We start from the raw sequence: 23,947 nt of genomic DNA, 5'->3' as shown, positions 1-23,947 counted from the left end.
TACATTTACAAAACCCTGTTCTTAAATGCAAACCATGCTCTGAAACTCTCCCTGGACAAATGTAATAGGACCCATTATCACCACACCAGAAATAAATATATATTTGATATCCCCAGGGTCAAACTTAATTTGTGTAAACACTCTATGCAAATTAAGGGACCTAGTCTATGGAACTCACTCCCTAGTGAATTGAAAAGCTGTCAAACTTTTGCCTTATTTAAAAGCAAAACCAAAAAGTACCTAATTTCATCTTCTTAGTTTCCTACACTGAGCTTTAAATTTGCTCTGTACCTAGTGTTACCCAATCTCCTAATTTTTATGTAGTATCAAACAACCTTATCATTGTGTTCATTGCTGTCTTCTTTTATGTGCTAGCCATATGCTGTTTTGTGACTACCAATTTTTGTCAACTACCATTCAAGCTGTCATTGCAATCAATCTTAGCTACCTATGTGCTTTAATATACCTACAATTTTCTCTCATCTTTTTTTTTCTTGCCTTGTAACTGTTATCATTTTTTATAAATTTTGCAAGTATTTACCACTTAAAATTTTCTAAGATTAAGGACCTGCCCGAAACGCTGCGCGTACTAGTGGCTTTACAAGATTGTAATTACCATATTATGTATCCTCACAATCCCAATGTACCTTCTTGTATATGCATAAATATATAAATAAATTCAAAGTTTTTTTCACATCTTGCCCGAAACGCTATGCGTATTAGTGCCTTTAGGTATTGTATGTACTAGCCCTATCTATAAATCCAACATTATGTTCGTAACTCATCTTCTATTTATGTATTTTTACCTGAATAAACATTTTATCAGAACCAATGCACCAGTACAGAACCAGTACATTCGAAAAATAGCACTGTTTATGTTATAAACTTTCCGTTTTCTGAAAATCTATTTAGGAAAAAACATTTTCTATGAATCATTAGGGAGAAAGTTAAGCTTAATTTCTATTCTGAGACTAAGTAAGAACATTGTTCCCAGACGTAACATAGGGGGTGTAGCTCAAATGGTAGAGCGCTCGCTTAGCATGTGAGAGGTACGGGGATCGATACCCCGCATCTCCAGTACTCTTTTCTTAAGAATTCTTCACATTAACACAACACATTCATTGATGTGAATGATTACATCATTCTAGGAGGTGATTTCAGCACTGACCTGGGTCTTCAAAATAACCCTCAAGTTGACTATTTCCGTAACAGCATGCACTCCTGTATGCTAATCCCCACAATCACCAAGCCCACCCGAGTCACTCAAACATCTGTCACTACCTTGGATCACTTATGGACTAATATAACAGCTCCCCTTACATCTGGGGTAATTTATGACAGAACAACTGACCACTATCCTACCTGCCTCATAGCAAACATGGATACAATACCTCCAGAAAGCAAGAAACTCTCATTCAGGCTACACAGTGAATCAGCTTTAAATAAAAATAAAATAAAATGTTTATTCAGGTAAGGTACATACATACAAGAGATTTTACATAATTTGATCGATTTATAGATGGAGCATACAATGCCTAAAGCCACTATTACGCAAAACGTTTCGGGCATTTTAGGCAGTCTCTAATGCACTTCACAATATTAACTGGTAATCTGAATTTAATAATACACAGAATATAAACTCATTAACTAATCTCTTTCTCTCCAAAACTCTAAGCCTCTACAACACTCACTGTCTCCTCCTTACCAAACAAGTAACTGATAAAAGAAAAAATAACTCGTGGCTCACAAGTGGCATAATCAAATGAATGAACAAAAAACATGAATATGAAAAGAAATTTAGGATTGGCCTAGTTACAAAGGAAGTAGTTAAGAGGTACTCATCAGTGCTTACCAGTATCATAAGAAAAGCTAAACTTTCATATTATGAGACTAGATTCAAAGAAGCAAAAGGCAACATGAAAAGCACATGGAAAACTATCTCTAATATCCTAGGAACAAAACAACACTCCCACAACCAGATAACACTCTCTAATGATGGCCTTACACCGCCATCTGATATAGAAATGGCGAATGAATTTAATAGCTTCTTTTCATCGGTTGGTGTTAACCTTGTCAGTAAAATCCCACAGACTCAGACACATATCAACACATATCTCTCAGGCAGCTATCCAAACTCTCTTCTCCTCTCACCAGTCAGCCCGACAGATGTTGTGTCCATCATACACTCTCTAAAAACCAAAGCTGGGAACATCAGTGAAATCCCGTCCATTGTATACAAGACCGCCTCCCACGCCCTTGCGCCACCTATAGCTCTGCTGTTCAACAAATCCCTTGAGTGTCATACCTTCCCTGATATCCTTAAAAAAGCAAGAGTAACGCCAGTTTATAAAGGAGGTAATCCGGCAGACATAAACAATTATAGACCAATATCAAACCTACCCATACTATCAAAAATATTTGAAAAAATTATCTACAAACAGCTCTATTCCTATCTCGTAAAATTCGACATTCTTAGCCCCTGTCAGTTTGGCTTCCGGTCCCAAAAGAGTACCAACGATGCAATTATTAGTCTCCTTGATATGATTTACTCAGCCCTTGACAAAAATGAGTTTCCAATTGGACTCTTCATTGACCTGAGAAAGGCCTTTGATACTGTTAATCACGATTACCTCTTATGTAAACTCCATCATTATGGAATCCGAGGCCATGCACTGGACTATATCCAATCCTATCTTAGTGATAGACACCAATGTGTAGCCATCAATAATATAACCTCTCCCACTCTACCAATAACCGTTGGAGTGCCACAGGGCAGCATCTTGGGACCTCTCCTATTTCTTATATACATCAATGATCTGCCTAATGTTTCTAACATTCTGAAACCTATTTTGTTTGCTGATGATACTACCCTCATCTACTCCAACCCCAACCCACATACACTAAATAATGTTAATAATGAACTAAAAAAAAGTCCACTAACGGATGTCAACCAACAAACTAACACTTAACATAGAAAAGACCTACTACATCTTATTTGGAAGCAAATCTACAAATGCAATTCAGCTTCAGATAGACAATGTAAACATTAGCAATAAAAATGATGGAAAGTTTCTTTGCCTATTCCTTGACAAGAGACTCAACTTCAGTACCCACATACAACACATAACTAAGAAAGTCTAAAACAGTTGGTATACTCTCCAAAATCAGATATTATGTACCTACCTCTGCTCTCATCTCTCTATATTATGCACTAATCTATCCCTATCTTAATTATGGTATCTGTGCATGGGGTTCAACCACTGCAAACCACCTCAAGTCCATCATCACCCAGCAAAAATCTGCTATCAGAATAATAACAAATTCTGCTTTCAGACAACACTCAGCCCCCTTGTTTAACTCCCTTAACATGTTAAACATAATCTCACTCCACAAATTCTCTTGAGTCAATTACATTTACAAAACCCTGTTCTTAAACGCAAATCCTGCTCTGAAACTCTCCCTAGACAGATGTAATTGGACCCATTATCACCACACCAGAAATAAATATATCTTTGATATCCCCAGAGTCAAACTTAATCTGTGTAAACACTCTATGCAAATAAAGGGACCCAATCAATGGAACTCACTCCCCAATGAATTGAAAAGTTGTCCAACTTTTGCGTTATTCAAAAACAAAACTAAAAAGTACCTACTCTCATCTGCATAGTTTTTTTACCTTGTTGCTTTAAAATTGCACTGTATCTATTGCTACCCAATTTCCCTATCTTTATGTACCCAATCCGAACATCTTTACCATTCTGATCATTGCTGTCTTCTTATATGTGCTATCAATCTGCTGTACGGTGTCTGTTAATCTTGTTTAAATTACCAATCAAGTTGTCAATGTAATCAACCAGAGCTTTAATATACCAATTTGCTTTAATATACTTACTATTCTCTCTCATCTCATTTTTTTCATGCAATGTATCTGTTATCATTTTATTAATTCTGCTAGAATTTACCTACTTAAAATTATCTGTTAGATTAAGGACCTGCCCGAAACGCTGCGCGTACTAGTGACTTTACAAGATTGTAAAACTATGCTATGTATTTTCTCAAACCCAATGTACCTTCTTGTATATAAATAAATAAATAAATAAATAAATAAATAAATAAATAAATAAATTCGACTTCGTCATGTGGTCTCAATTAAAGGTATGAGTATAATATATATCAGGTAAATATAACTTGGTTAATAAATATTATTTTGACACAAGGAAAAAATCTTTAAAGAATCAGCAGTCATAAAATAGGAATAATAGAGTTGACAAATTAACAGAAATATTGGTAGAGTTGGCTATGTAGGACTGAGGCTCTATGAGAACATAGAGCTACGTTCAGTGGCAGACATTGCATTAGGATTGCTTGGAACTGTAATGTCAATCCTGACCTTAAAAGCTTCATTGAAGATTGTAACAGAACCCATGAGCACCACACCAGAAACAAATACCTTTTTGATATTCCAAGACTTAATCAAAGTAGAAATGCTCTACAAATCAAGGAACCCAGAATAAGAACATAAGAACAAAGGTAACTGCAGAAGGCCTATTGGCCCATACGAGGCAGCTCCTATTCTATAACCACCCAATCCCACTCATATACTTGTCCAACCCGTGCTTGAAACAATCGAGGGACCCCACCTCCACAATGTTACGCGGCAATTGGTTCCACAAATCAACAACCCTGTTACTGAACCAGTATTTACCCAAGTCTTTCCTAAATCTAAACTTATCCAATTTATATCCATTGTTTCGTGTTCTGTCCTGTGTTGATACTTTTAATACCCTATAAATATCCCCCCGGTTATGTCCATTCATCCACTTGTAAACCTCTATCATGTCACCCCTAACTCTTCGCCTTTCCAGTGAATGCAACTTAAGCTTTGTTAATCTTTCTTCATATGAAAGATTACTAATTTGGGGAATTAACTTAGTCATCCTACGCTGGACACGTTCAAGTGAATTTATATCCATTCTATAATATGGCGACCAAAACTGAACTGCATAATCTAAATGGGGCCTAACTAGAGCAAGATATAGCTTGAGAACCACACCAGGTGTCTTGTTACTAACGCTGCGATTAATAAATCCAAGTGTCCGATTTGCCTTATTACGAACATTTATGCATTGATCCTTTTGTTTTAAATTCTTACTAATCATAACTCCCAGATCCCTTTCGCAATCCGACTTCGCAATCACAACACCATCTAGCTCGTATCTTGTAACTCTATCATCATTACCTAACCTCAGAACTTTACATTTATCAGCATTAAACTGCATCTGCCAATCCTTTGACCATTTCAAAACCCTATCTAGATCAACTTGAAGTGATAGTGAGTCCTCCTCCGAATTAATTTCCCTACCGATTTTCGTATCATCGGCAAATTTGCAAATGTTGCTACTCAAACCTGAATCTAAATCATTTATATATATTATAAACAACAGAGGTCCCAGGACAGAGCCTTGAGGCACTCCACTTACAACATTTTCCCACTCTGACTTGATTCCATTTATACTAACTCTCTGTTTCCTTTGGTATAGCCATGCCCTAATCCAGCTTAATATAGCACCCCCAATACCATGAGACTCTATTTTTTTAATCAGTCTTTCATGTGGCACTGTATCAAAAGCTTTGCTAAAGTCAAGGTATACAACATCGCAATCCTTACCACTATCAACTGCCTCAACAATGCTAGAATAAAAAGATAACAAATTTGTTAAACATGAACGGCCATTTATAAAACCATGTTGCGACTCAATTATTAATTTATGTTTTTCAAGATGAAGACGAATTTTATTTGCTATTATAGATTCGAGTAACTTTCCCACAATAGACGTTAGTACTTTCCCACAATAGACGTTAGCAATGACGTTAGCAATGGAATGTGGAATGATCTTCCCAGTCATGTTAAAGACTGTACCTCTCCCAACCAGTTTAAGATAAAACTAAGCACTACCTAATTAACTCCATTTTTCTGCCATGTTCCCCCTTTTTTTAATTTTATATTTTCTCAACACATTTTATACTTTAATCTCAATTAATATTAAGTTTTAGTCTTTAGTGTTTTTCCTGCCTGAAACACTTCACGTAATAGTGGCTTTAGGCATTGTATGTACTAGCTCTATCTATAAATTCATCAATATTTGTATCACCCCTTTTATGTATACGCACTTTACCTGAATAAACATTTGAATTTTTTTAAATTTTCACACAATGTACCATTCGTGCCCGAGCGAGTTTTTATATACATACTATATAGGTATCACGTCTATGATGGAAAACTAAATTTTTTTTAAACTGTGTATTTCATGTGAGGGAAATCTTCAAACCCTCTTTACCGATTGCTTTGAAATTTTGACATAACGTTGCATTCGAATAGGCACGTGTTTTATATACCTAAATCTACTGTATACATGCCTCACCTGTGACAGGAAAAAACAGGTTTTTTTGAAAAACCACACCATCTGTTGGACGTAAAAGCAACACATGCTATAATCTCTGAAAGTTCTTCACTGATTGCTTTGAAATTTTGACACAACATTCCATTCGAATACGCGCGTGTTTTTATATACCTACTTTACAGATGCCACACCTGTGACATGTAAAAAACATTATTTTTTTTTTTTTTTAAACCAGCGCCATCTGTTGCATGTAAGAGCAAGACACGCTGTACTAAATATGTTACAATTCCATTTCAATGTTTTTGATTGCATTGATAAATTGAATTTTCATATATTTTGATTTATTTTCATTTTGATTTAATTATTTTGTGCGACATTGCGTCACACAAAATGACACGTTGTGTCACACAAAATGACACGTTGCGTCACACAAAATGACACGTTGTGTCACACAAAATGACACATTGCGTCACATACACACGTTGTGTTATTTTCAAACAATACTGTTTATTGACCAAGTTGTATAATTGCTGATTTCTGCCATGTTTCTCCCCCCCCCTCCACTTTTTACGTTTTCGACACAATGTATACATTAATCTCAATTAGTATTAAGTTTTATTCTAAGGTTTTTTCACATCTTGCCCGAAACGCTATGCGTATTAGTGCCTTTAGGTATTATATGTACTAGCCCTATCGATAAATCCAACATTATGTTTGTAACTCATCTTCTATGTATGTATTTGTACGTGAATAAACATTTTATCAGAACCAATGCACCAGTACAGAACCAGTACATTCGAAAAATAGCACTGTTTATGTTATAAACTTTCCGTTTTCTGAAAATCTATTTAGGAAAAAACATTTTCTATGAATCATTAGGGAGAAAGTTAAGCTTAAGTTCTATTCTGAGACTAAGTAAGAACATTGTTCCCAGACGTAACATAGGGGGTGTAGCTCAAATGGTAGAGCGCTCGCTTAGCATGTGAGAGGTACGGGGATCGATACCCCGCATCTCCAGTACTCTTTTGTTAATGACTCTTAATCTTAATGATCCTTAATCTTTTATAATCTTAATGATCCTTAATCTGTTATAATCTTAATGATCCATAATCTGTTATAATCTTAATGATCCTTAATCTGTTAGATTAAGGACCTGCCCGAAACGCTGCGCGTACTAGTGGCTTTACAAGATTGTAAATTCTATGCTATGTATTCTCACAAACCCAATGTACCTTACCTGGTTGATACCTGATACCTGGTACCTGATTACAACAATACAATACAATTTTACAATACAATTTTATTTAGGTAAGGTACATACATACAATAAATTTTTACAAGGATTGGTTGACTTATAGGTAGAGCTAGTACATACAATGCCTAAAGCCACTATTACGCAAAGCGTTTCGGGCATTTCGTTTCGGGATTGATAGGGGTTCTCGGAGTTCTTTTACTCCCCAAGCCCGTCCCGGGGCCAGACTTGACTTGTGAGAGTTTGGTCCACCAGGCTGTTGCTTGGAGCGGCCCGCAGGCCCGCATACCCGCCACAGCCCGATTGGTCCGGCACTTCGTGGAGGAAACAATCTAGTTTCCTCTTGAAGATGTCCACGGTTGTTCCTGTAATATTTCTGATGCTCGCTGGTAGGACGTTGAACAACCGTGGACCTCTGATGTTCATACAGTGTTCTCTGATTGTGCCCATGGCACTTCTGCTTTTCACTGGTTCTATTCTGCATTATCTTCCATGTCGTTCACTCCAGTACGTTGTTATTTTACTGCGCAAATTTGGGACCTGTCTCTCCAGGCTTTTCCATGTGTATATTATTTGGTATCTCTCTTATATCATGCCCGAAACGCTTTGCGTAATAGTGGCTTTAGGCATTGTATGTACTAGCTATACCTATAAGTCAACCAATCCCTGTAAAAATTTATTGTATGTATGTACCTTACCTAAATAAAATTGTATTGTATTGTATTGTATTGTATTGTATATATATACACACCTTCTTGTATATAAATAAATAAATAAATAAATTCGACTTCGTCATGTGGTCTCAATTAAAGGTATGAGTATAATATATATCAGGTAAATATAACTTGGTTAATAAATATTATTTTGACACAAGGAAAATATCTATAAACAATCAGCAGTCATAAAATAGGAATAATAGAGTTGACAAATTAACAGTAAAATTGGTAGAGTTGGCTATGTAGGACTGAGGCTCTATGAGAACATGGAGCTACGTACAGTGGCAGACATTGCATTAGGATTGCTTGGAACTGTAATGTCAATCCTGACCTTAAAAGCTTCATTGAAGATTGTAACAGAACCCATGAGCACCACACCAGAAACAAATATCTTTTTGATATTCCAAGACTTAATCAAAGTAGAAATGCTCTACAAATCAAGGGACCCAGAATGTGGAATGACCTTCCCAATCATGTTAAAGACTGTACCTCTCCCAACCTAACTTGAAACTTGAAACTTAAACAACCAGTCTAAGATAAAACTAAGCACTACCTAATTAACTCCCTTTTCTGCCATGTTCCCCCTTTTTTTAATTTTATATTTTCTCAACACATTTTATACTTTAATCTCAATTAATATTAAGTTTTAGTCTTTAGTGTTTTTCCTGCCTGAAACACTTCACGTAATAGTGGCTTTAGGCATTGTATGTACTAGCTCAATCTATAAATTCATCAATATTTGTATCACCCCTTTTATGTATATGTACTTTACCTGAATAAACATTTGAACATAAGAACATAAGAACAAAGGCAACTGCAGAAGGCCTGTTGGCCCATACGAGGCAGCTCCTATTTATAACCACCCAATCCCACTCATATACATGTCCAACCCATGCTTGAAACAATCGAGGGACCCCCACCTCCACAATGTTACGCGGCAATTGGTTCCACAAATCAACAACCCTGTTACTGAACCAGTATTTACCCAAGTCTTTCCTAAATCTAAACTTATCCAATTTATACCCATTGTTTCGTGTTCTGTCTTGTGTTGATACTTTTAATACCCTATTAATATTCCCTTTGTTATGTCCATTCATTCACTTGTAAACCTCTATCATGTCACCCCTAACTCTTCGCCTTTCCAGTGAATGCAACTTAAGCTTTGTTAATCTTTCTTCATATGAAAGATTTCTAATTTGGGGAATTAACTTAGTCATCCTACGCTGGACACGTTCAAGTGAATTTATATCCATTCTATAATATGGCGACCAAAACTGAACTGCAAAATCTAAATGGGGCCTAACTAGAGCAAGATATAGCTTGAGAACCACACCAGGTGTCTTGTTACTAACGCTGCGATTAATAAATCCAAGTGTCCGATTTGCCTTATTACGAACATTTATGCATTGATCCTTTTGTTTTAAATTCTTACTAATCATAACTCCCAGATCCCTTTCACAATCCGACTTCGCAATCTCAACACCATCTAGCTCGTATCTTGCAACCCTATCATCATTACCTAACCTCAGAACTTTACATTTATCAGCATTAAACTGCATCTGCCAATCCTTTGACCATTTCAAAACCCTATCTAGATCAACTTGAAGTGATAGTGAGTCCTCCTCCGAATTAATTTCCCTACCGATTTTCGTATCATCGGCAAATTTGCAAATGTTGCTACTCAAACCTGAATCTAAATCATTTATATATATTATAAACAACAGAGGTCCCAGGACAGAGCCTTGAGGCACTCCACTTACAACATTTTCCCACTCTGACTTGACTCCATTTATACTAACTCTCTGTTTCCTTTGGTATAGCCATGCCCTAATCCAGTTTAATATAGCACCCCCAATACCATGAGCCTCTATCTTTTTAATCAGTCTTTCATGTGGCACTGTATCAAAAGCTTTGCTAAAGTCAAGGTACACAACATCACAATCATTACCACTATCAACTGCCTCAACTATGCTAGAATAAAAAGATAACAAATTTGTTAAACATGAACGGCCATTTATAAAACCATGTTGCGACTCAATTATTAATTTATGTTTTTCAAGATGAAGACGAATTTTATTTGCTATTATAGATTCGAGTAACTTACCCACAATAGGGAAAGCAACGAAGAGAAAGGAAGCGCAGGCCCCTCAGAAAGTAGAGGAGGTACCTAAGCAAACATTGGTTGTGGGAGATTCCCAGATAAGGTATTTGGATAGAACGTTTTGTGCTAGAGATAGGGGGAACAGGTTAAGGGTTTGCTATCCCGGAGCTGGCATTGGTGATATTATAAACAACATGAATGATATTATGGCTGGTAATGGGAACAATCCCATTATTTGCATTAGCGTGGGAGGAAATGATGTTGGTCGAGTTAGGAGTGAGGAACTGATTCAGAGGTATAAAACAGCCATAGAGTTAGTTAGGAGCAAGGGAGGAATCCCGATCATATGTGGCATTCTTCCAAGAAAGGGAGTGGGAAATGAATGGATATCGAGGGCACTTGGTGTCAATTGCCGGCTGGAAAGATATTGCAAATCAAATGCAATATCTTTCATTGACAACTGGGAACACTTCTATGGAAGAAATGAAATGTATGCTCGTGATGGGGTGCATCTATCGAGAGCTGGGGTTGTTGCTGTTGCGAACTCGTTAGAAGAAGTGGTTAGAGGTGTTTGTTTGGGTTTAAACTGTTAGTAGATAGAGGTATGGGAATTGATTTGGAGGAAGGAGGTAATAAAAGTATGTGTTTGTGGGAGAAAGGAATTGGCAAAACGATCAGGGAAAGAGAAGGTCCGCAAAATAACAATTCACTTAGGGTATATTACACTAACAGTAGAAGTCTAAGAAATAAAATTAACGAATTAAATGCTCTTGTCTGCACAGAAAAAATAGATATTATTGCACTTACCGAAACGTGGATGAATGTAGAAAATAGAGAACTATTAGCTGAATATCAAATATATGGATTTAAACTATTTCACACAGATAGATATATTAGACGAGGAGGTGGAGTAGCCATATATGTTAGGGACAATTTGAAATGTAGTCTCAAAGAGGGAATCAAAACAGAGCCACACACAGAAACTATTTGGATTGAATTAAACGAAAAAGCTAATAATATTATAATAGGAGTAATATATAGGCCACCAAATTTAGACAGAATGGAAGCAAAGCATCTATGGGATGAAATATCTAGAGCATCTAGATCTAACAGTATTTGTGTCATGGGTGACTTTAATTTTAGCGGAATAAACTGGTTGAACAAAACAGGGAATAGTGAGGCAGAAGATTTTCTAGAATTAATTGACGATTGCTTTCTTACGCAACACATTAAGGAACCAACACGGGAAAATAATATTTTAGATTTAGTGTTAACTAACAGGGAAACGCAAATTAATGACATCGAAAATTCATTAGGTCAGGTGAAGTCACAGTGAGAGGTTGTGTTAACCGGAGCTCCTGAGTGTTGTTATATTATCATAGCAATATGGAAGTTGTAGTGAAGGACCTGGTGACTCTAGTGGGAGCCCTGAGGACAGAGTTGGACTCTCTGCGGGAGGAGGTGCGTCAGCTTAAAAAACAACGAGAAGTAACGAAGGAGGAGACCAGCAGTAAAGGGACCTCGTCTTGGAGAGTTGCGAAAGACAGGGGCCTTAAGAAGACTTTGATAAAGCCGCCTTCAAACGCCATAGCAACTTCAAATTCATTTGACGTTTTGGAGGACGAGTGCTGTGGAGAGACTGTGTATCGCGCAAAAGGGAAAGCAACGAAGAGAAAGGAAGCGCAGGCCCCTCAGAAAGTAAAGGAAGTACCTAAGCAAACATTAGTTGTGGGAGATTCCCAGATAAGGTATTTGGATAGAACGTTTTGTGCTAGAGATAGGGGGAACAGGTTAAGGGTTTGCTATCCCGGAGCTGGCATTGGTGATATTATAAACAACATGAATGATATTATGGCTGGTAATGGGAACAATCCCATTATTTGCATTAGCGTGGGAGGAAATGATGTTGGTCGAGTCAGGAGTGAGGAACTGATTCAGAGGTATAAAACAGCCATAGAGTTAGTTAGGAGCAAGGGAGGAATCCCGATCATATGTGGCATTCTTCCAAGAAAGGGAGTGGGAAATGAATGGATATCGAGGGCACTTGGTGTCAATTGCCGGCTGGAAAGATATTGCAAATCAAATGCAATATCTTTCATAGACAACTGGGAACACTTCTATGGAAGAAATGAAATGTATGCTCGTGATGGGGTGCATCTATCGAGAGCTGGGGTTGTTGCTGTTGCGAACTCGCTAGAAGAAGTGGTTAGAGGTGTTTGTTTGGGTTTAAACTGTTAGTAGATAGAGGTATGGGAATTGATTTGGAGGAAGGAGGTAATAAAAGTATGTGTTTGTGGGAGAAAGGAATTGGCAAAACGATCAGGGAAAGAGAAGGTCCGCAAAATAACAATTCACTTAGGGTATATTACACTAACAGTAGAAGTCTAAGAAATAAAATTAACGAATTAAATGCTCTTGTCTGCACAGAAAAAATAGATATTATTGCACTTACCGAAACGTGGATGAATGTAGAAAATAGAGAACTATTAGCTGAATATCAAATATATGGATTTAAACTATTTCACACAGATAGATATATTAGACGAGGAGGTGGAGTAGCCATATATGTTAGGGACAATTTGAAATGTAGTCTCAAAGAGGGAATCAAAACTGAGCCTAACACAGAAACTATTTGGATTGAATTAAACGAAAAAGCTAATAATATTATAATAGGAGTAATATATAGGCCACCAAATTTAGACAGAATGGAAGCAAAGCATCTATGGGATGAAATATCTAGAGCATCTAGATCTAACAGTATTTATGTCATGGGTGACTTTAATTTTAGCGGAATAAACTGGTTGAACAAAACAGGGAATAGTGAAGCAGAAGATTTTCTAGAATTAATTGACGATTGCTTTCTTACGCAACACATTAAGGAACCAACACGGGAAAATAATATTTTAGATTTAGTGTTAACTAACAGGGAAACGCAAATTAATGACATCGAAATAGGGAGTGAGCTAGGGAGCAGTGATCACAAAGAAATCAGATTTAGCATAGAATGGAATAGACCAGTAGGAGAAAATTCTGTTAAAGTGCCAGATTTTCGAAAAGCTGATTTTAATAGCCTAAGAAATTTTTTGGGTCAAATTGATTGGAAAGGCTTGGGTATGGGGTGTGGGCCGGTCTTGGAGCGAGACATGAACCCAGCGATAGGTGACTTAAATGGGGATTTCGATGTGGATTCAATATATAACTTATTTAAGAATATTCTAAACAAAGCACAGGAACGTAGTATACCATACAAATTGAATAGATCGTATACTAATGACCCAAAGTGGATAACAAAGAATTTGAAGAACCTTATAGGTAAAAAGAGAGCTTGGTACAAAAGGATTAAAAATGGGGAGGTCACTTTAGAACAGGAATTCGTACAACTGGTTAGAAATGTTAAAAAAGAGATAAGGAAAGCAAAAAGAAACTATGAAGTTCGCATAGCAGGGCAAGCAAAGACAAATCCTAAAGGGTTTTTTCAGTTATATCGTACTAAGACTAGGGAAAGGATAGGTCCATTAAAAACTGAGACAGGTCAAATAACAGATAGTGATGAAGAGATGAGTAGTATTTTTAATAAATATTTTGTATCTGTATTTACTAAAGAGGAACTTAACAATATGCCTTCAGCCGAACAAGTCTATGTGGGTGGGGACGAGGACAGGTTGACGAGTTTAGCAGTTACCAGGGAGGATGTTCTTAAACAAATAGTAAAACTCAAACCAAACAAATCCCCAGGGCCGGATGAAGTGTTTTGCTAGGGTGCTTAAAGAATGCAAAGAGGAGCTTTGTGACCCACTGTCAACCATATTTAATAAATCAATAGAGTCAGGCAGAGTGCCAGAGTTTTGGAAAGTTGCTAATGTGATACCAGTTTTTAAGAAAGGAGATAGATCACTTGCGTCTAACTATCGACCAATTAGCCTAACGTCTATTGTGGGAAAGTTACTCGAATCTATAATAGCAAATAAAATTCGTCTTCATCTTGAAAAACATAAATTAATAATTGAGTCGCAACATGGTTTTATAAATGGCCGTTCATGTTTAACAAATTTGTTATCTTTTTATTCTAGCATTGTTGAGGCAGTTGATAGTGGTAAGGATTGCGATGTTGTATACCTTGACTTTAGCAAAGCTTTTGATACAGTGCCACATGAAAGACTGATTAAAAAAATAGAGTCTCATGGTATTGGGGGTGCTATATTAAGCTGGATTAGGGCATGGCTATACCAAAGGAAACAGGGAGTTAGTATAAATGGAATCAAGTCAGAGTGGGAAAATGTTGTAAGTGGAGTGCCTCAAGGCTCTGTCCTGGGACCTCTGTTGTTTATAATATATATAAATGATTTAGATTCAGGTTTGAGTAGCAACATTTGCAAATTTGCCGATGATACGAAAATCGGTAGGGAAATTAATTCGGAGGAGGACTCACTATCACTTCAAGTTGATCTAGATAGGGTTTTGAAATGGTCAAAGGATTGGCAGATGCAGTTTAATGCTGATAAATGTAAAGTTCTGAGGTTAGGTAATGATGATAGAGTTACAAGATACGAGCTAGATGGTGTTGTGATTGCGAAGTCGGATTGCGAAAGGGATCTGGGAGTTATGATTAGTAAGAATTTAAAACAAAAGGATCAATGCATAAATGTTCGTAATAAGGCAAATCGGACACTTGGATTTATTAATCGCAGCGTTAGTAACAAGACACCTGGTGTGGTTCTCAAGCTATATCTTGCTCTAGTTAGGCCCCATTTAGATTATGCAGTTCAGTTTTGGTCGCCATATTATAGAATGGATATAAATTCACTTGAACGTGTCCAGCGTAGGATGACTAAGTTAATTCCCCAAATTAGAAATCTTTCATATGAAGAAAGATTAACAAAGCTTAAGTTGCATTCACTGGAAAGGCGAAGAGTTAGGGGTGACATGATAGAGGTTTACAAGTGGATGAATGGACATAACCGGGGGGATATTAATAGGGTATTAAAAGTATCAACACAGGACAGAACACGAAACAATGGATATAAATTGGATAAGTTTAGATTTAGGAAAGACTTGGGTAAATACTGGTTCAGTAACAGGGTTGTTGATTTGTGGAACCAATTGCCGCGTAACATTGTGGAGGTGGGGTCCCTCGATTGTTTCAAGCACGGGTTGGACAAGTATATGAGTGGGATTGGGTGGTTATAGAATAGGAGCTGCCTCGTATGGGCCAATAGGCCTTCTGCAGTTACCTTTGTTCTTATGTTCATTGTGGAGGTGGGGTCCCTCGATTGTTTCAAGCACGGGTTGGACAAGTATATGAGTGGGATTGGGTGGTTATAGAATAGGAGCTGCCTCGTATGGGCCAATAGGCCTTCTGCAGTTACCTTTGTTCTTATGTTCATTGTGGAGGTGGGGTCCCTCGATTGTTTCAAGCACGGGTTGGACAAGTATATGAGTGGGATTGGGTGGTTATAGAATAGGAGCTGCCTCGTATGGGCCAATAGGCCTTCTGCAGTTACCTTTGTTCTTATGTTCTTATGTTCTACTTGCGTCTAACTATCGACCAATTAGCCTAACGTCTATTGTGGGAAAGTTACTCGAATCCATAATAGCAAATAAAATTCGTCTTCATCTTGAAAAACATAAATTAATAATTGAGTCGCAACATGGTTTTATAAATGGCCGTTCATGTTTAACAAATTTGTTATATAAGAACATAAGAACAAAGGTAACTGCAGAAGGCCTATTGGCCCATACGAGGCAGCTCCTATTCTATAACCACCCAATCCCACTCATATACTTGTCCAACCCGTGCTTGAAACAATCGAGGGACCCCACCTCCACAATGTTACGCGGCAATTGGTTCCACAAATCAACAACCCTGTTACTGAACCAGTATTTACCCAAGTCTTTCCTAAATCTAAACTTATCCAATTTATATCCATTGTTTCGTGTTCTGTCCTGTGTTGATACTTTTAATACCCTATTAATATCCCCCCGGTTATGTCCATTCATCCACTTGTAAACCTCTATCATGTCACCCCTAACTCTTCGCCTTTCCAGTGAATGCAACTTAAGCTTTGTTAATCTTTCTTCATATGAAAGATTTCTAATTTGGGGAATTAACTTAGTCATCCTACGCTGGACACGTTCAAGTGAATTTATATCCATTCTATAATATGGCGACCAAAACTGAACTGCATAATCTAAATGGGGCCTAACTAGAGCAAGATATAGCTTGAGAACCACACCAGGTGTCTTGTTACTAACGCTGCGATTAATAAATCCAAGTGTCCGATTTGCCTTATTACGAACATTTATGCATTGATCCTTTTGTTTTAAATTCTTACTAATCATAACTCCCAGATCCCTTTCGCAATCCGACTTCGCAATCACAACACCATCTAGCTCGTATCTTGTAACTCTATCATCATTACCTAACCTCAGAACTTTACATTTATCAGCATTAAACTGCATCTGCCAATCCTTTGACCATTTCAAAACCCTATCTAGATCAACTTGAAGTGATAGTGAGTCCTCCTCCGAATTAATTTCCCTACCGATTTTCGTATCATCGGCAAATTTGCAAATGTTGCTACTCAAACCTGAATCTAAATCATTTATATATATTATAAACAACAGAGGTCCCAGGACAGAGCCTTGAGGCACTCCACTTACAACATTTTCCCACTCTGACTTGATTCCATTTATACTAACTCTCTGTTTCCTTTGGTATAGCCATGCCCTAATCCAGCTTAATATAGCACCCCCAATACCATGAGACTCTATTTTTTTAATCAGTCTTTCATGTGGCACTGTATCAAAAGCTTTGCTAAAGTCAAGGTATACAACATCGCAATCCTTACCACTATCAACTGCCTCAACAATGCTAGAATAAAAAGATAACAAATTTGTTAAACATGAACGGCCATTTATAAAACCATGTTGCGACTCAATTATTAATTTATGTTTTTCAAGATGAAGACGAATTTTATTTGCTATTATAGATTCGAGTAACTTTCCCACAATAGACGTTAGGCTAATTGGTCGATAGTTAGACGCAAGTGATCTATCTCCTTTCTTAAAAACTGGTATCACATTAGCAACTTTCCAAAACTCTGGCACTCTGCCTGACTCTATTGATTTATTAAATATGGTTGACAGTGGGTCACAAAGCTCCTCTTTGCATTCTTTAAGCACCCTAGCAAACACTTCATCCGGCCCTGGGGATTTGTTTGGTTTGAGTTTTACTATTTGTTTAAGAACATCCTCCCTGGTAACTGCTAAACTCGTCAACCTGTCCTCGTCCCCACCCACATAGACTTGTTCGGCTGAAGGCATATTGTTAAGTTCCTCTTTAGTAAATACAGATACAAAATATTTATTAAAAATACTACTCATCTCTTCATCACTATCTGTTATTTGACCTGTCTCAGTTTTTAATGGACCTATCCTTTCCCTAGTCTTAGTACGATATAACTGAAAAAACCCTTTAGGATTTGTCTTTGCTTGCCCTGCTATGCGAACTTCATAGTTTCTTTTTGCTTTCCTTATCTCTTTTTTAACATTTCTAACCAGTTGTACGAATTCCTGTTCTAAAGTGACCTCCCCATTTTTAATCCTTTTGTACCAAGCTCTCTTTTTACCTATAAGGTTCTTCAAATTCTTTGTTATCCACTTTGGGTCATTAGTATACGATCTATTCAATTTGTATGGTATACTACGTTCCTGTGCTTTGTTTAGAATATTCTTAAATAAGTTATATATTGAATCCACATCGAAATCCCCATTTAAGTCACCTATCGCTGGGTTCATGTCTCGCTCCAAGACCGGCCCACACCCCATACCCAAGCCTTTCCAATCAATTTGACCCAAAAAATTTCTTAGGCTATTAAAATCAGCTTTTCGAAAATCTGGCACTTTAACAGAATTTTCTCCTACTGGTCTATTCCATTCTATGCTAAATCTGATTTCTTTGTGATCACTGCTCCCTAGCTCACTCCCTATTTCGATGTCATTAATTTGCGTTTCCCTGTTAGTTAACACTAAATCTAAAATATTATTTTCCCGTGTTGGTTCCTTAATGTGTTGCGTAAGAAAGCAATCGTCAATTAATTCTAGAAAATCTTCTGCTTCACTATTCCCTGTTTTGTTCAACCAGTTTATTCCGCTAAAATTAAAGTCACCCATGACATAAATACTGTTAGATCTAGATGCTCTAGATATTTCATCCCATAGATGCTTTGCTTCCATTCTGTCTAAATTTGGTGGCCTATATATTACTCCTATTATAATATTATTAGCTTTTTCGTTTAATTCAATCCAAATAGTTTCTGTGTGTGGCTCTGTTTTGATTCCCTCTTTGAGACTACATTTCAAATTGTCCCTAACATATATGGCTACTCCACCTCCTCGTCTAATATATCTATCTGTGTGAAATAGTTTAAATCCATATATTTGATATTCAGCTAATAGTTCTCTATTTTCTACATTCATCCACGTTTCGGTAAGTGCAATAATATCTATTTTTTCTGTGCAGACAAGAGCATTTAATTCGTTAATTTTATTTCTTAGTCTTCTACTGTTAGTGTAATATACCCTAAGTGAATTGTTATTTTGCGGACCTTCTCTTTCCCTGATCGTTTTGCCAATTCCTTTCTCCCACAAACACATACTTTTATTACCTCCTTCCTCCAAATCAATTCCCATACCTCTATCTACTAACAGTTTAAACCCAAACAAACACCTCTAACCACTTCTTCTAGCGAGTTCGCAACAGCAACAACCCCAGCTCTCGATAGATGCACCCCATCACGAGCATACATTTCATTTCTTCCATAGAAGTGTTCCCAGTTGTCTATGAAAGATATTGCATTTGATTTGCAATATCTTTCCAGCCGGCAATTGACACCAAGTGCCCTCGATATCCATTCATTTCCCACTCCCTTTCTTGGAAGAATGCCACATATGATCGGGATTCCTCCCTTGCTCCTAACTAACTCTATGGCTGTTTTATACCTCTGAATCAGTTCCTCACTCCTGACTCGACCAACATCATTTCCTCCCACGCTAATGCAAATAATGGGATTGTTCCCATTACCAGCCATAATATCATTCATGTTGTTTATAATATCACCAATGCCAGCTCCGGGATAGCAAACCCTTAACCTGTTCCCCCTATCTCTAGCACAAAACGTTCTATCCAAATACCTTATCTGGGAATCTCCCACAACTAATGTTTGCTTAGGTACTTCCTTTACTTTCTGAGGGGCCTGCGCTTCCTTTCTCTTCGTTGCTTTCCCTTTTGCGCGATCCACAGTCTCTCCACAGCACTCGTCCTCCAAAACGTCAAATGAATTTGAAGTTGCTATGGCGTTTGAAGGCGGCTTTATCAAAGTCTTCTTAAGGCCCCTGTCTTTCGCAACTCTCCAAGACGAGGTCCCTTTACTGCTGGTCTCCTCCTTCGTAAAAGTATGTGTTTGTGGGAGAAAGGAATTGGCAAAACGATCAGGGAAAGAGAAGGTCCGCAAAATAACAATTCACTTAGGGTATATTACACTAACAGTAGAAGTCTAAGAAATAAAATTAACGAATTAAATGCTCTTGTCTGCACAGAAAAAATAGATATTATTGCACTTACCGAAACGTGGATGAATGTAGAAAATAGAGAACTATTAGCTGAATATCAAATATATGGATTTAAACTATTTCACACAGATAGATATATTAGACGAGGAGGTGGAGTAGCCATATATGTTAGGGACAATTTGAAATGTAGTCTCAAAGAGGGAATCAAAACAGAGCCACACACAGAAACTATTTGGATTGAATTAAACGAAAAAGCTAATAATATTATAATAGGAGTAATATATAGGCCACCAAATTTAGACAGAATGGAAGCAAAGCATCTATGGGATGAAATATCTAGAGCATCTAGATCTAACAGTATTTATGTCATGGGTGACTTTAATTTTAGCGGAATAAACTGGTTGAACAAAACAGGGAATAGTGAAGCAGAAGATTTTCTAGAATTAATTGACGATTGCTTTCTTACGCAACACATTAAGGAACCAACACGGGAAAATAATATTTTAGATTTAGTGTTAACTAACAGGGAAACGCAAATTAATGACATCGAAATAGGGAGTGAGCTAGGGAGCAGTGATCACAAAGAAATCAGATTTAGCATAGAATGGAATAGACCAGTAGGAGAAAATTCTGTTAAAGTGCCAGATTTTCGAAAAGCTGATTTTAATAGCCTAAGAAATTTTTTGGGTCAAATTGATTGGAAAGGCTTGGGTATGGGGTGTGGGCCGGTCTTGGAGCGAGACATGAACCCAGCGATAGGTGACTTAAATGGGGATTTCGATGTGGATTCAATATATAACTTATTTAAGAATATTCTAAACAAAGCACAGGAACGTAGTATACCATACAAATTGAATAGATCGTATACTAATGACCCAAAGTGGATAACAAAGAATTTGAAGAACCTTATAGGTAAAAAGAGAGCTTGGTACAAAAGGATTAAAAATGGGGAGGTCACTTTAGAACAGGAATTCGTACAACTGGTTAGAAATGTTAAAAAAGAGATAAGGAAAGCAAAAAGAAACTATGAAGTTCGCATAGCAGGGCAAGCAAAGACAAATCCTAAAGGGTTTTTTCAGTTATATCGTACTAAGACTAGGGAAAGGATAGGTCCATTAAAAACTGAGACAGGTCAAATAACAGATAGTGATGAAGAGATGAGTAGTATTTTTAATAAATATTTTGTATCTGTATTTACTAAAGAGGAACTTAACAATATGCCTTCAGCCGAACAAGTCTATGTGGGTGGGGACGAGGACAGGTTGACGAGTTTAGCAGTTACCAGGGAGGATGTTCTTAAACAAATAGTAAAACTCAAACCAAACAAATCCCCAGGGCCGGATGAAGTGTTTGCTAGGGTGCTTAAAGAATGCAAAGAGGAGCTTTGTGACCCACTGTCAACCATATTTAATAAATCAATAGAGTCAGGCAGAGTGCCAGAGTTTTGGAAAGTTGCTAATGTGATACCAGTTTTTAAGAAAGGAGATAGATCACTTGCGTCTAACTATCGACCAATTAGCCTAACGTCTATTGTGGGAAAGTTACTCGAATCTATAATAGCAAATAAAATTCGTCTTCATCTTGAAAAACATAAATTAATAATTGAGTCGCAACATGGTTTTATAAATGGCCGTTCATGTTTAACAAATTTGTTATCTTTTTATTCTAGCATTGTTGAGGCAGTTGATAGTGGTAAGGATTGCGATGTTGTATACCTTGACTTTAGCAAAGCTTTTGATACAGTGCCACATGAAAGACTGATTAAAAAAATAGAGTCTCATGGTATTGGGGGTGCTATATTAAGCTGGATTAGGGCATGGCTATACCAAAGGAAACAGAGAGTTAGTATAAATGGAATCAAGTCAGAGTGGGAAAATGTTGTAAGTGGAGTGCCTCAAGGCTCTGTCCTGGGACCTCTGTTGTTTATAATATATATAAATGATTTAGATTCAGGTTTGAGTAGCAACATTTGCAAATTTGCCGATGATACGAAAATCGGTAGGGAAATTAATTCGGAGGAGGACTCACTATCACTTCAAGTTGATCTAGATAGGGTTTTGAAATGGTCAAAGGATTGGCAGATGCAGTTTAATGCTGATAAATGTAAAGTTCTGAGGTTAGGTGATGATGATAGAGTTACAAGATACGAGCTAGATGGTGTTGTGATTGCGAAGTCGGATTGCGAAAGGGATCTGGGAGTTATGATTAGTAAGAATTTAAAACAAAAGGATCAATGCATAAATGTTCGTAATAAGGCAAATCGGACACTTGGATTTATTAATCGCAGCGTTAGTAACAAGACACCTGGTGTGGTTCTCAAGCTATATCTTGCTCTAGTTAGGCCCCATTTAGATTATGCAGTTCAGTTTTGGTCGCCATATTATAGAATGGATATAAATTCACTTGAACGTGTCCAGCGTAGGATGACTAAGTTAATTCCCCAAATTAGAAATCTTTCATATGAAGAAAGATTAACAAAGCTTAAGTTGCATTCACTGGAAAGGCGAAGAGTTAGGGGTGACATGATAGAGGTTTACAAGTGGATGAATGGACATAACCGGGGGGATATTAATAGGGTATTAAAAGTATCAACACAGGACAGAACACGAAACAATGGATATAAATTGGATAAGTTTAGATTTAGGAAAGACTTGGGTAAATACTGGTTCAGTAACAGGGTTGTTGATTTGTGGAACCAATTGCCGCGTAACATTGTGGAGGTGGGGTCCCTCGATTGTTTCAAGCACGGGTTGGACAAGTATATGAGTGGGATTGGGTGGTTATAGAATAGGAGCTGCCTCGTATGGGCCAATAGGCCTTCTGCAGTTACCTTTGTTCTTATGTTCTTATGTTCTTATGTTCGTTACTTCTCGTTGTTTTTTAAGCTGACGCACCTCCTCCCGCAGAGAGTACAACTCTGTCCTCAGGGCTCCCACTAGAGTCACCAGGTCCTTCACTACAACTTCCATATTGCTATGATAATATAACAACACTCAGGAGCTCCGGTTAACACAACCTCTCACTGTGACTTCACCTGACCGACGTTATCTTTTTATTCTAGCATTGTTGAGGCAGTTGATAGTGGTAAGGATTGCGATGTTGTATACCTTGACTTTAGCAAAGCTTTTGATACAGTGTCACATGAAAGACTGATTAAAAAGATAGAGTCTCATGGTATTGGGGGTGCTATATTAAGCTGGATTAGGGCATGGCTATACCAAAGGAAACAGAGAGTTAGTATAAATGGAATCAAGTCAGAGTGGGAAAATGTTGTAAGTGGAGTGCCTCAAGGCTCTGTCCTGGGACCTCTGTTGTTTATAATATATATAAGAACATAAGAACATAAGATCATAAGAACAAAGGTAACTGCAGAAGGCCTATTGGCCCATACGAGGCAGCTCCTATTCTATAACCACCCAATCCCACTCATATACTTGTCCAACCCGTGCTTGAAACAATCGAGGGACCCCACCTCCACAATGTTACGCGGCAATTGGTTCCACAAATCAACAACCCTGTTACTGAACCAGTATTTACCCAAGTCTTTCCTAAATCTAAACTTATCCAATTTATATCCATTGTTTCGTGTTCTGTCCTGTGTTGATACTTTTAATACCCTATTAATATCCCCCCGGTTATGTCCATTCATCCACTTGTAAACCTCTATCATGTCACCCCTAACTCTTCGCCTTTCCAGTGAATGCAACTTAAGCTTTGTTAATCTTTCTTAATATGAAAGATTTCTAATTTGGGGAATTAACTTAGTCATCCTACGCTGGACACGTTCAAGTGAATTTATATCCATTCTATAATATGGCGACCAAAACTGAACTGCATAATCTAAATGGGGCCTAACTAGAGCAAGATATAGCTTGAGAACCACACGAGGTGTCTTGTTACTAACGCT

The 23,947-nt window shown here is 37.4% G+C and overlaps 2 non-coding genes across 2 annotated transcripts; both read left to right on the top strand.

Moving 5' to 3' along the window:
• Positions 1-1,004: 1,004 nt before the first annotated feature.
• Positions 1,005-1,077, top strand: TRNAA-AGC (transfer RNA alanine (anticodon AGC)). The gene has a single exon. It is a non-coding gene; the product is annotated as a tRNA-Ala (tRNA).
• Positions 1,078-7,345: 6,268 nt separating this feature from the next.
• Positions 7,346-7,418, top strand: TRNAA-AGC (transfer RNA alanine (anticodon AGC)). The gene has a single exon. It is a non-coding gene; the product is annotated as a tRNA-Ala (tRNA).
• Positions 7,419-23,947: the final 16,529 nt, after the last annotated feature.

Source organism: Procambarus clarkii, chromosome 24, assembly GCF_040958095.1.
Source record: "Procambarus clarkii isolate CNS0578487 chromosome 24, FALCON_Pclarkii_2.0, whole genome shotgun sequence".
Lineage (NCBI taxonomy): Eukaryota > Metazoa > Arthropoda > Malacostraca > Decapoda > Cambaridae > Procambarus > Procambarus clarkii.
Note: the sequence above shows the minus strand (reverse complement) of the source record. Positions and strands in the feature narration are given on the sequence as shown.